Here is a 12,377-nt window from a genome sequence, read left to right on the forward strand (position 1 = left end):
TGGTGTTTGAATTTTATGCTATGTTTAAATTTTTGACTCATCATGTTGTGACCAATGAATCGCCCGATGTTATATCTTTTAGCTTTCTTGGACATCACTTTTTATTTACTTTAACTAATTTTAATTTTTCTATGGGGTTCATGACGGATGTCATAGACCATGATTATTTAACGACTTTATATGAGATACCGTAGGACTTTGACTCGAACACAACTTACAAGACACTCACAGGTTTGGCTGGTGCTTGATTCAATGCAAGAACGACAAAGGGATGCACATCCATGATCTTTCTCTATGATATATTTACCGGTTTTTGGCATACAACTATTCTGAATGTAATGATACTATGTCATTTTTGAGTAAGGTTGAATTTTTTTGTGGTGTATGTTAATTGGGACAAATGTAAACTTGGGTTTTTGGTTTGTGTGCACTTTCAAGGAAGTAATGCGATTCGATCGTCCATTGATTATCGACCATTATATTACCAATCTTGCATCTAGATTATTTCCATTGACTTTTGATTCTTCACATTTCACTTATACTTTTGCGATGGATCCCTTAGATGCTCGATGCTTGGACTCGATGGGACTTCTCGTCAGCACTCCTGATGTGTCACACATCTTTCCTCCCGATACCAATACCCTGCACAATGTGTGCATATTTCTTCAGAGGGACACACCTAATGAAGCATCTAAAGAGCATCAGCAATTAGACGTGTGCAATGAACTTCATAAAGTGCATGGATGACTTGATTCCATTGAGACGAACCTTGTCAATTCTCTCTTACCTTTACTCGGTCCATCTCAACACGACCGCGGTCGCGATCGACATTGATTAGGGTAGTATTTTCATTCCCTCTCTTGTGCATTAAGTTACATTTTGGGATAAAATGACTTAATTGAGGGGGGTGGGAATTGCATCAAATTTTACCTTGCTTATTCAATTGGTTGAACTTGAATTTTTCTTGAATTGATGTGTTGGACTTCTTGGTTGCCTATCTTATATTTTTTCCTTATTCTTTCTTATGAATTTTGTTATTGCTTTTTTTGGAATTTAGGAAGCATGATAGCAATTGGTATGATTAAATAATTTTTCACTTAAAATTTTTGGCATTCCATGCATTTGTTAGTTGAATTGATAGCATGACTTAGTGAAATTAACCTTTCATGTGAGTTTTGTGACAACTAATTCCTTGCTTTCTAGAAATTGTAGCATAATGCTTGTCGAGACTACATGGTTGAATGTGATAGAGGCATTAGGATTTAACCCCTTTCTTTTCCCAAAAAAAATATCCTACCCTTTGTTTTTTATCCCCTTAGTTAGCAAAATTTGAGTCTAATCTTTTTCTTTGTTTACCCCATCATTAACCCAAGTCTATGTTTTTCTTGTTTTCCCGATTTTTGTTACCTTTTTTATGACAAAGGTGAGGTTATTTAAAAAAAACTATTTGAAATAGTGCAGAATCAAATAAAACAGTCCATAAAATTTGACTGTTCGAACGACGGAAAAATAGTACAGTTTGGTTCAAAAAGTGCATAAATTCAATTATAGAAAAATTTAAACAGTGCAGTTTGGATTCGAATGAGTAAAAAAATATAGTGAAAATATAGTTTGATTCAAATAGAAAAAAGGGAGAGAATGTGTAATACCCCAAATTTTGGTTAGTGACCAAAACATAAATTTTAAAAGTATAATTGTCGAATTATAAAGTTTATAAAAGTTTAGGGATCAAATTGATAATTTTTCTAAAAATAATTTTTATTCCATAAATGAATAGATCATCCCCAAGAATGACTTTTTTAGTGGGAACAAGAATTTTGGTACATGAGTTGTATTAAAAGTTATAAGTAGTAAAGTTTGATATATAATTGGATAATTGGATCGAATCAGAATTTCACGAAAATTTGAAGGAGAATAGATAAAGGATGGAAATAATTATTTCCAAATTTTAGAATAGTGAAATTTAATGTGGATCAGTGGAATTGAAGTCAATTTTCCAAATTTAGCTGAAATTGGAAAATTTATTAACTAAATTGTAGTTTTCAAAATTTGCAAGGGCAAAGGTGAAAAGTGGATTTTTTTGGGTTCATCTTTGACTTTGAAGATGATATAGATAAGATGATATCATGGATGATATTATAGCAATGGTAAAGTGGAAATTATCATATTTTAGTAAGGTTAACATGGTAATTTCTAATTAAAAGAATTTTAAATTCATTTATATTAAATTAATACAAGTGTATATGTTAATTATGAAGATAAATCAAGAATTTTCAACCCTTTTTCTTGCTCATTTTGTGCACCCCCATAGCTAGGTAACGGGAAATTTTGATTTTATTTTTAAGTTTATTCGATTGATATTTAGATTTAGTTATTAGAGAGAGAATTAATCCTCTTGAAATTCTCCATCATTTGGTATAAAAATTACATGGAGATCATGCTTATATGATGATATTGAAGATTAGGGTTTATGAAGGACATGTTTGATTTTGAAGATTTGATGGAAGATTATTATGTTTTTGATGTTATAGATTATTCTAAAACATGTGTGATGATTAAAATATTTGAAATCAAGCTTGATCATGTTTGGCCTAAACCTAGGGTTTGAAAAATTTGTGATTTGGTTAAATTATATTAGGGGTTTGATTAGAGAAGCTTTGAAATGTTGTTGAGAGGCTAAATCTATGCTTGAAACAAGTTGGAAACCATGAAAACCCTACCCTATAAATTTCAACCATGGTATTTTGAGGTGAGAAAAATTATGGAAAAATGATAAAAAGGTTGGAAATGATGTAGGAAGTATTCTACAAGCTTTAGAAAGTTGTTTGGACCATTTTATAATTTTATGAAAGTTAGGGGACCTATTTGGTAATTTTAAAAAGTTATGGGGTTGATGTGTAATTGTTTAGTACATGAAGTATTATGATGGAAATTATTGTTAAAGTGTTGAATTTGATGTTAGAATGTGAAAATTGGACTGTTTTGGGAATTTAGTAAAACTTGAGTACTAAATGGAAAATATTAAGCAAGTTAGTGACTTAAGTGGTAATGGTGGAAATGTTGAGGTTTTGGGCCGGAAATTAGATGCTGGAAAATTTAATTAAATTGTTTGAGACTTGAATTGAAGAAAAATGGTAAGGAACCATTTTTATACCTTTGGATTCATATATCAGTGTAGTTTTGTTTAAAAATTTTAATCGAGGATAGGTTAGAAAATAGGGAAGCATATTATGCTCAAAACAGCTTTTGTAAGTCAGATTAGAAAATTTACTATAAAAAGTACAATATAAACTAGAATGAGTGTCTTATGTGGTTAGATTTTTATCTGAGTCTAGTTTCTAGTGGTATAAATGGAATAATTTTTAAATGTTTAGATTAATACAAAATAATATTTCTTTGAAGGTAGTGCAAACTGCCAGCATATGAAAATTGTCATAAATAGTGTTTTCATAATACTCCAATGTCATATGCTATTGTAAATGTTTGAAATAAGTCAACTTTGCTATAATTGGCATGATAGTTATGATATTTATTACATGATGAATATGATGTGTATATGTTAAAGAAAGGTAACTGACGACGATCGTGATATATATATATATATATAAGTTATGTGGTAATGAAATGTTTAATGTATGAACTGTCCATTGTGTTATGATATGAAAAGTTGGATATGTTGATATATGGTTATCTTTGATACTTCAACAACATATAATAATTAATGGAAAATCTCATTTTATGTTGTATTGAGAGTCGTAGGAACACTTGACATGCCAGGAAGTTGAGTAAAGTTCAAGTTAAGTTAAGTTATGGTACATTTGTGTACTTTATGTATAGAATCATTGGTGCATATGATATGATTTGCACATGGAGTGCATCTTATGATGATGATTGGAACTGTGTATTGCCTAGTGCGTACATTATGTTTGACTCACGTACCTTGCAATCTCATAAATATGCATTAGGCTATGAATTTGAAATTAAACTATGAGTATTACAATAAGTTATGAATTTGGAAATAGGTTCTGAATCGAGAATAAGTTCTGAAATGTGAAGGTACTAGTTATAAAAATGAGATGTGAAAATGAATATGAAAGTGGAATATGAAAGTGAAATATGAAAGTTCTAAAATGTATATGAATGAAAAAGAATATGATATGATTATTATGTATGATAATGTTTATCATGGTTTTGACAAAATCGTGAGATGATGATTTTCAGATATATGATGAAGAAAAATGGCTTGAATAAACCAGTTTGGATATATATGATTTTATTTGAATTAAGTTTAATGTTTTAAATAGATATAATAATATTAAGTTGTTTTATATTTTATATCACCGTAGTTTGTTTATAATGCCTCACTTAATGTATACTTAGCGTGTGATGATTTTCACGCATAAGTTGAGAAAGCAAGTGAAAGGAGTGGAGCTTGGAACTAATCAATAAAAATAATTACAGGTATCAGTAATGACATCCTACTCTTTAAAATTTTCCAGATGGAATGTAAACGAATACAAAATGTCTGAGATATATTATTATGAATATAAATATGAATTTAAGTTTTGTGTTTTAGATAAAAGTTATATTTTATTAGAATAAAGAAAATGTTTTAATGACATAGTTAATAGGTAGTTTACCTTATGATATAAAACATTATAGAATTGTCTAATTGCTACCTGAAACTGATATTGATTTGGATGTTTAAATATTATAGTATGATTTTACTTGATTATATTATTCTATTGGAATGATTAATTTAGATAAGTTTTAAAAATTCAAATTTTTATTGGTTTTCTACTATAATATGTTTGTAAATGTTATGTGACATCTCTGACTCATATTCGGATATGCATACATGTTAAGGGTGTTGTAGAATGAATAAAGCTTGATTGTTTGATTCCTTCCCTTTCTTGATTTTACCTCCCTTTGAATAATTCTTTGGAATGATCTTCGCTTTGTCTTGAATTTTTAACTTGATATTTTGGCTTTATCCTACCCTAACCTTAGCCTTATTACAACCCTTTTAAAGACCTCTTGACTATTGCATCATGATCTTACTTAGTGTAGGAGATTGGATTTAGTTATAAGCATATGGTAATGCTTTGATTAGTTATGCTTGAGGGATTCTTTTACCCGAAACACTTGAGTGGAATGAGTGAACCAATGTAAGGTACTAAGACTTTCTTTTTTGAGATTGATGGATAATTGGAATATCATGCTTTGCTTAAACTTGCTTTTAGTTGTTCCTTTTGATTGATTGCTCATGAATTTTATCAATTGCTTGGGTTTGAATTACTTGAAGTCTTGGGAATTTTGTGAAATTGCGATGGCAACTTAAGAATTTTGGTGTATTGATTGAGAAATGTTTGACGACAAGTAGTGAATAAGTGAGGGGGAATTTGATGAGTGTTTAATTTTATTATTATTTTATTGATAATTCGTAGGTTTGTGTTGCTAAGTTGGGTGTTTCTATTATTTTTACAGGACATTGGATTCAAGAAACTATGCTAAAAAGGATGATTTCTGCAAGTTTTTATTTTTCTACAATCAAGCCTGAACCAGTGGGCATGACTTCGCTAAAGTCGTGATGAGTCAGCATCTTCTAGAAGATCCAGTCAGTATTTTCATCAAGCAGAATACTAAGCTGCAAATCCAGACGAGAATTTAGGATTTATCTTTGTTTTTAGGATTTATTTCAAAACATTATAGGAATTATCTTTTATGATTTTTAGGGAATTATCTTTGTATTTATTATGAATTATCTCCTAGAATTTTTAGGGTTTTAAGTAGACTATAAATACCCCCTTGGGGTAAGCCTAAAAGACATCTCGAATTATCTTGTTTTTCTTTGTTCTTGTTTTCTTTCTTTTATAAAATTCTATTTTTCTCTTTAGTTTTTACATTTAAGTTTTTATTTTATTTTTCTTTTAAATTGCTAAGTATGAATTCTATCAACTTAGTTAAGTTTTTCATGGCCGAAGGCTGAAGCGTTGAATCAATTCCAATCATGAGAATTGAATACGTGTAATACCCTTCGGGATACATTATTAGTTTTCTGGAATCAAGGAATGGTAGTCGACCATCATTTTAAAATAAAGAACAATTTATTTTCTAAAAGTGCACGTTGAATTGATATTGTTTTTTATTGATAGTTGGAAGGAAGGATCGACTTGTAGCATATTCGACCTCCTGTGAACACATATAGCAGCGGTCCGCTATTGAAAAATGAGATCGAATTTGATTCTCAGCGAGAAACTATTTGAGTCGGGTTTTTTCAAAGCTTTTAAACTGAGTTAGCGCTAATAACGATTATTGCGATTAGTCCACATAAGGATTAACAATCAAATATTGTTTTGAATTGTCGGTTCAATTGAGAAAAAACATGTTATAGGGTTATAGATTGTATCCGTCATGAATCCGAAGTTAAGATTTATTTCGATGATCAATGGAATTTGAGGCAAAGCGAAAGCCAGAGGCTGATTTTTAGTCAATTCAATTTTACTTCCTTTTAATTTTATTTTCATTATTTTCAATCGAGCAAAACTCCTTATTTTTATTTTTTTCAGTTCACGCTTAACCTTGGAACAAGATCAATTTATTGGCAATTACGATATTCCCTGAGGATTGACCCTTACTCTCTCTATTATACTTTATTCTATTTTATTTTGATACTAAGGCTATTTTATTTGGCAATTAAAATGATGCATTGTCACAGATCATCCCACAGATTGTTGTCCGAGGCTTCATGAAGATATTATAGCCCACGTGGATGATGTAGGAAATTTTATGGGACCTCCCTAGCGACCATATAACCCTCACACCAACACCTATAATTCAGGGTGGAAAGATCATCCGAATTTCAACTATGAACAGAACCTGAGACCGACTCAAGCATATTAACCAAGGCCATCTTCACCTCAGCAGTATCAACCATAGAAACCATCATTGGAGTCGATTATGGAATGTTTGGGTTCTATCCCAAGAGAATTTTCAAAATTGAATTGAAACTCACTTAAAAGAGTTGGAAAAGTAAATGAGTTAACTGACTCAAACTGTGGGACGATTAGAGTCCCAATGAAAGTTGCCATCGTAGATAGAGACTAATCTGGGGAAAAATGCCTATTCCATCACCCTCTGAAGTGGAACTATCATTAAAACTTATATCCAAAAAAAGTTGGCTCACACTCCCAAAAGAAGAAAAAAAAAGCCAAAAATGACAACAGAACCTTCCATTCCATCACCTTATGTCGTTCCACCTCTTTTTCTATCAAAATTGGTGAAATACAATAGACAAGATGAGAAGAAAGAGATACTCAACATTTTTCGGAAGGTTGAGATAAACATACCTCTCCTTGATGTTATAAAAAAAGTTCCATGATATGCTAGATTTTTTATGGATATTTGCACAAACAAATGAAAGCTTATCGGAAATGAAAAGGTAAAATTAGGTGAAAATGTTTTTGCTGTCATTGAATGTAAAATTCCACCTAAGTATGTGGATCGATGTATGTTCGCTATCGCTTGTAAAATTAGTAAGGTAGGTATAAAACGAGCTATGTATGATTTGGGTTCTTCGATAAACGTTATGCCTATTTCAATTTATAACTTACTTAGTGTTAAGCCTTTTAAGGAAACATGTGTGACGATCCAGCTCGTTGATATATCTGTGGTGTGCCCTGAAGAGTTCTTGAGAACGTGTTTGTAAAGGTAAATGACTTGATCTTCCCAGTAGACTTTTATGCTATTAACATGGAAGATGACAGTTCAAATAATTCTTTTGAAATTCTACTAGGAAGGTTATTCCTAAGCACAACTCAAACTAAGATCGACATTAGAAATATGATTCTAACTATAAAGTTTGATGGTGAAGTTGTTAAATTTGATATTTATAAAGCAATGAATTGAAGGATGAGGATGATGAAATAAGGGAGCTGGAAACTATTTTTTTCTACTTATTTTGATTTACACCTAACTCCCTTGAGAACTAAAATATTACCTTATATTTTACAGGCACTGGAAATCGAGTTGAAATAGTTATTGGAACACTTAAAGTTTGCTTTTTTTTTTTTGGAGATAATGCTATTTTACTAGACATAATTTCGAACAAGATTTCCGAGAATGAGGAAGAGGATTTGGTAAAAGTCCTAAGGACTTACAAAGAAGTAACCTGATGGACCATAGCCGATATCAAGCGACTTAGCACATCGACGTGCATCCATAAGATCAAAGTTGAAGAAAATGCTAAGCCTTCCCAAAAAGCCCAAAGGCGCCTAAATCTTCCAATGATGGTGGTGGTGAAAAAGGAAATTCAAAAACTATTAGATGACGACATGATCTATCCAATATCTTATAGCAGTTGGGTAAGTCTAGTCCATGTGGTTCCTAAGAAAACTAGACTTATAGTTGTTGGAATTTTCAAATGTGAACATGTCCCTACACGAGTTCAAAATGGATGACAAGTTTGTATAGATTACAAGACGTTGAACTCTTTAACTCAAAATGACCATTGATGCTTTCTTTTTTCTTTGATCAAATGATTGAGCAATTAGTTGGTAAATCTCATTATTGATATGTTGACGGATTTTCATACTTCTTTCACATCTTAGTGGAGCCAGAAGATCAGGAAAAATGACTTTTTCCTGCCCCATTGGGACTTTCGCTTATCGCTATATATCATTTGGCCTTTGTAATGCACCAGCTACATTTTATATATAAATAGTAAATATTTTTTATATTAAAAAGGAAATTGAAGTTGTGAGTGCTTTTCTAATTTAACTAAAATTTTGAAATGATGATTTGAGTTTAACCTTATTTTTAATAATGAAAAATGTCACTTCATGGTTGATAAAGGATTGATTTTGGGTCACATTGCTTCTTCTAATGGAATACCGGTAAAAAAGGCCAAATTGATATAATTTGCTCACTTTCATACCCCACAACTGTGAAGGAAGTTCTTGCAAGTTTTACTGTAAGTTTATCAAAAATTTTCCAAAGTGTCCCAACCACTTTGTAATTTGTTACAGAAAGATAGAGCCTTCGATTTTGACGATGAACGTAAAGATGTTTTTTATATTCTTAAGGAAACACATTTCGACTCCTATCGTTCAAATACCAAATTGGGATTATCCCTTTGAGATCATGTGCGATACGAGTGATTCAAGGGTTGGAGTCGTGCTTGGTCAGAAAATCGATAAAGAACCCTATGTTATAGCGTATACGTCAAAAATGTTGGATGCGGCCCAACGGAATTATTCGACTACCAAAAAGAACTCTTTGTCATAAATTTTTATTTAGAAATATTTCGTTCCTATCTTCTCAGAACTAACATAGTGGTTTATTCTGATCATCCAGCCTTAAAATATTGAGCAAGACGAAGGTGATGTCGCGCTTGATCTGATGGATTTTGCTCTTGAAAGAGTTTAATCTTGAAATTATATATAAGAATGGATGTGAAAACTTAGTCGATGATTATTTAACCTGACTACCCTTCACTCAATTGGATATTCCGATACAAGAAAAGTTTCCTAAAGAACACTTAAATGTGCTACAATCAATAGTTCCATGGTATGTCAATATGGTTAATTATTTAGTCACGAGGTTACTTTCATTGATCTGTCATATTTTGAGTTAAGTCAAATCAAGCGAGAATCCAAACTCTACATTTGGAAGTTCTTCGAATCATGTAATTATTCATTTGATCTGTCAATACATTTGGAAGCATTGTTAAATCATGTAATTTGACGATGTGTTGCCGAAAGTGAGGTAAATTATATCCTTAGTTTTTTCCATTCTTATTCATATTGGAGGCCACTTTGGACTGAAACGAATTGTACATAAAATTTTAAAATGTGTATTTTTTCCTAACATTTTTCGTGATGTGTATTTTATTTTATAAATCTTGTGAAAAATGTTAGCGTACTGGTAATATAAGCTGATGAAATGAGATGCCTCTTAATCTGATTCACATTTGTAAAATATTTTGTGTGTGGGGAATTGATTACATGGCGCCTTTTGTTTCATCTTTCTAAAACTGTTAGATTGTACTTGTTGTCGATTATGTATCGAAATGGGTTAAAGCTAAAGCTACTCGTAATAATGATGCTAAAACAACTGTCGATTTTTTAAAAGATTTTTTTCAAGTTTGGGGTAACCCTCTCAGACTGATGCGGGTAACTTGATCTGATCTGAAGTGTCATATTAGGGTCACTGGAGCAACCCACTGTAAAAATCTCGGAAAATTTAAAACTTTTGTCAAAACATGTAACTCATAAAATGATTTATCAGTATGCAAAAATATAATATTTTTAGACTCAGATATAAAACAAAATGCAATTTCATGCCCCCTAATCACATGTACCATACTCTGCAAACAACGCCGGAAGAACTCCCTTACTAAAGTCGATAGCTGCACCGGTATAATTCATTTAACCTGAAAAGATGAGTAACAGAGTGAGCTTCAGAAAGCTCAGTAATACAGAACTACCAGATGATGCTGAAGAACGTGCAAATACACATAAACATATATTTCTCTATCGGTTACGACATCTACAGATTTTTATGATGAGCAAAAATCCTATTGATATTTCAGGTGGTAACGGACAATGAGCTTTCAGTTCAGAGAAATATTTCAGATGACTGAGTTCAGGAGATCAGAATAAGTTATCGAGTGTGTTCCCGCAAAACCAGTGAAAAGATACAGATCTTTTTAAAACATATTTTTAAAATTCAGAAACCATAGTAATCCCTCCAGCCCAACAAATCATAATGTGTAGGTTCCTCAGAACCATACACCCCCTGCACAACAGTAAGGCCCTGATCACAAAGCCGAGGAACCTGCATATATATTTCCTCTAACAATACCCCCAAATAAAACATTTACCGTCAATAAATAGAGATATTAGAAAACAAAACATAATTCAGATCATATATCAGAACATAATCCAGGTTAGGAATCAGAACAGATTTCAGATCAGATGTCAGAACATAATTCAAATTAGAAATCAGATAAAATATTCATGTGAGTAGGGAACACACTAGAGTTTCCAGATATTATTCAGAGATGTTGGATAATCTTATCAGGCGAAGAAACAAAGATCTTCAGTTTACTGATAGAATGTCGGAAGTTAGAATCACTATTGGAAGAGTTCATTAACTGAAAGAATCATCAGTTATTCAGAATATGATTTATCAGGATCATCTTATTCGGACATTTTTCGGAAGCTCTACATAATCAGAAGAGTATTCAAAATCCTTTACATCTGAGTTACTTGTGTTTTCATACATGACCAGAGTGATTTGAGCTGATAACGAAGAACAAAGACTCAGGACCTTTACAATCTATGACGATTGATCAGATTATCGAACAACTCTTAGATGAGTAGTTCCCATAACTAATGCTTGTCGACAAGTAAATTCATTATGCTTCTAGGGTATTTACTCTTTAATACCATAAATTATTGTCCATAGATCATCTTCGAAATCATCGCTGAATAGATCTTCCAATGTCTTTATTTCATTTCCACGCTTCCACAATATCATGAAATGCTGACGTGCTTGATCTGTAGTCCATGACCCAGAAGGACAATACATCATGTAAGTTCATTAGCATTCCCAAACTCATCCAAATCACTTATTTAATCCTCATTCATTGAGCTTACTTAGATCACTTAGTAGTCAAGTCTATCCCGATTACTTCAGAGTTTTCCAGAGTAATTCAGACGTTTATGAAGTTCGATACATATTATACTTTCGTTCAGTTCAAATTGGTATTCGTAGTTGATTTGTCTAATGAATATCCACTTCTTATTATCGAATGCGATCTAGAGTTGAGTTGAGCTGAGTACTTTCAGAATTATAATCGATCCAAACTTGAGGAGACGAACCAGGATTCGAGTGGTATCTATATTATTCAGGTATTGACATAGCATTAGTGTTGGTCAACTCGCTTAAGGTGAGTTTCATATATTTTAAGGGTAGTACAACACCCAAGTTTATTTGGATTCCTTAATTAATCTAAGACATTTACTTAGTCTAGACCATAAGGGCATTTTGGTCATTTTACTTTCAATCCTTTTCATCCGTCCGATCTTATTATTAAATTCAAATTTATCATTTACTTCAGTCCTTTCGAACAATTCTGTCAAAAGAGTACCATCGATAAATTATTCTTCAGGTATTTACTCATAACTAGGAGATTTACGGATTATCTGGAATTTTCTATATAAACGTGTGATCTTAACGATGAAGCTAGAAATTCATTGATTTAGGCATGACTTCTTGATTACTTTTCCATTTAGGGTCAATTCGGCTACTCTTCCCTCTCAAGGGTAATTTCATAATTTCTTAACCATATAATTTTGATATTAAAACTCTTA

This window comes from Hibiscus syriacus, unplaced genomic scaffold, assembly GCF_006381635.1.
Source record: "Hibiscus syriacus cultivar Baekdansim isolate YM2019G1 unplaced genomic scaffold, ASM638163v2 tig00111338_pilon, whole genome shotgun sequence".
In the NCBI taxonomy this organism is placed as follows: Eukaryota; Viridiplantae; Streptophyta; class Magnoliopsida; order Malvales; family Malvaceae; genus Hibiscus; species Hibiscus syriacus.